This window comes from Nicotiana attenuata, unplaced genomic scaffold (assembly GCF_001879085.1).
Source record: "Nicotiana attenuata strain UT unplaced genomic scaffold, NIATTr2, whole genome shotgun sequence".
In the NCBI taxonomy this organism is placed as follows: Eukaryota; Viridiplantae; Streptophyta; class Magnoliopsida; order Solanales; family Solanaceae; genus Nicotiana; species Nicotiana attenuata.
Genome location: NW_017672590.1, coordinates 34,842 through 37,663, shown reverse-complemented (window position 1 = coordinate 37,663; position 2,822 = coordinate 34,842).

Genomic DNA, 2,822 nt, shown 5'->3' with positions numbered 1-2,822 from the left:
AGGACCACAAGGAAGGGACGGGTAGTAGAACGCTTATAGTCTGTTAATAAAAACTCGCTCAATAACCACTAAGGGGTGGGATAATGGGTAGTAAAAGGATATGATGACCTGTGCGCTATTGCAATGTGTATCCCCTCTCATTGAGGAGTGATTACCGGGCAATGCATGGATATGATCCTATAGGATAAACAACTTAGGACCCCCTTCATCCCATTTACATATGTGTGCTTAGACTGCCTATTTGCTACTTGACTAATTCACATAACTAAGCTCGGTCGGGACCAACCGTTGTGGACCACGAGGGATGCCTAACACCTTCCCCTTAAGGTTATTTCGAGCCCTTACCCTAATCTCTGGTAATTCAAACTAGTTACATAGGTTAATCGCTCAAGGTACCCTAACGCACCTTAATCTGTTAGGTGGCGACACTTCAAATACCCAATTCCCAAAAAGGAAGCGAGTTGTTCCCCCATGAATGTCGAAGCCCGGACTCCGCGAGGAAAAAGGGGGCGCGACACCATGGCGACTCTGCTGGGGATATTTTAGGCTCTTACCATAACGAAATTATTTTTTGAATTAGTCTTAAGCATGCCTTATCCCATGTACCCTCTCCCATTTATTTGGATTTAACTGATTATTTATGATTTCTTTTATTTCCTGAAACTGACTTGTCTCCTTGTTTTCTTTTTCCGTAACTATCTTTCAATTATTTAAATACTGCATTTATCTTCTTCTTTTTTACGTGCAAATACTTGACAACATGCTGTTTATTGTTGCATAAATCATGCTCCACATCATATTCCACTCGTGCGTATCAAATCCTATAGCAACGCTTGATGAGCGTTTGTGCTCTTCCAATTTATTACCCTTAAATTCGGAAAGGATTATTTGCAGTAAAACTAGCCGATCAGCGGTGCAGTTGACGGTTCCATGCCTTTCCCCCTCATATTGTTCGCTTGAGGGTACCAGTCTTGACCGCCATAGTAACCTTACTCTTATCGTAATTGCGCATGCATCATGGTCAAACCAAGTCGAATTAATATGTTGTCCACATAATTATCCTTTAAGGAGAGCCTTATCCAAAAGTCCAGCGAGTTTTCCATAATCCCAACGAACATAATCACGTTCTGTGCATTAATTTGGAGAACTAAATGCCAATATGCTAATCATGAATGTACAAATAGTCAGGTCTGATGGGGAGAAGGGCCTAACCTTTTTGTTTTGCAGAAATAGAGGCACGAGGTCCCCAGATTCGGCATAGTCAGCAACATTCCATCATTGCTACTAGATTGGTGGGAGGACCTTTCCTCAAGTGACAAGAAACACGTGAGAAAGTACTTGGGCAATTTACCTTCTCTACTAGACATTCAGCCAAACAATATGTTGATCGAGGCTGCCACTTTGTTCTGGGACAGTGAATGGGTTGTGTTCCGTTTCGGGGATATGGAAATGACACCCTCTTAGAAGAAATTAGGGGACTTGCGGGACTGATAGCCCTGGGTTGTTGGTACCGGATAACCGTACAGGTAAAGGGTTCCTAAAGATGATGGGGCTAAAGAAAAATGCTGACTTGGAATGCCTGAAGGAATCCTACATACCCTTCGAATACCTGTATGAGAGATATGGCCATAGCAAGTCCTACCGTACCTTCCATGACGAGCTTTCTATCACTTCTCTGGGACACATCCACCGTAGAGTGTTCATGTTCATTGTGTGCTTCTTGGTCCTGATAGTGTTCCCGATGAAAAGGGAAAGAATCCATACTAGATTAGCCATGGTCGCCAAGACTTTGATGGAAGGGATCAATGGACAGTCATACACCATAGTCCCCATGACCATAGCCGACATCTACAGGGCTCTGGAGCGCTATCAAAGGGGGATCAAGCATTTCGAGGGTTGTAACCTGTTGTTGCAGTTGTGGTTGTTAGAACATCTTCAAAGGGGCCAGTATCACTAAGAACTTCCGCGAAGGGCTAGGAACGACCATATTTCCTTCCATCACCCCAAGTGGATGACTTACATTCCGGACAAGTTTGCTCAGCCGGAAAGTGCCAAAGAGCGGGTAGAGTTCTTTGACAATCTGATTGAGGAACAAGTGCAATGGATGTTTGAATGGTTCCCAACAGACGAGTTCATCATCGAATCCAGGGACGCTCCACGCTTGGTGATGATTGGGTTGAGGGGAATATACCATTATGTCCTATCCGAGTTATGAGGCAAGCAGGCAGGAAGCAGGTTGTACCAAGGGTTGCCAAGATGAGCCACTTCAGAGCAGACTTTCAGGACGACGACGTCCCTTACAAGTGCCAAGCTCAGTACATGTGGCACTGCAAGATCATTGTGGAAAAGAACATCATTGAGCCAGACGGGTATCATGCGGGGTGTGAACCTCTCTACCCAACATGGTTAGAAGACAACCTAAAGGGAATGGTGAGTCCAGGAGCCGGTCGAGGGAATAGGATCATAGACGAAGAAGTTGAGGCTCAAGTAAAATACAACAAACTGCACAAGAGGGTCCACGACTCTGAGAATGAGCACCGGGAAATACACGAGATAATATGAGGCTGATCGACGAATGGAAGGAAATGGCTTTCACTTCCAACAGAAGGTTGGAGTATTTGGAGAGAGGATTAGTGGAGCTGGAGGGTAAAATTATAAAGAGTATTAAGGATTGCTAGAATGCTGAAGGAAGCGAAGGAGGACATTTGGCTAGAGCCTACCTACTGCTAGGTCTGCGCGAGCTGGGAAACCTGTATGATAGAGTCAGGAAGATCGAATCTAGGGAAGGTCTTTCTGAGACCAAGTAGGCTAGATTTATTTTC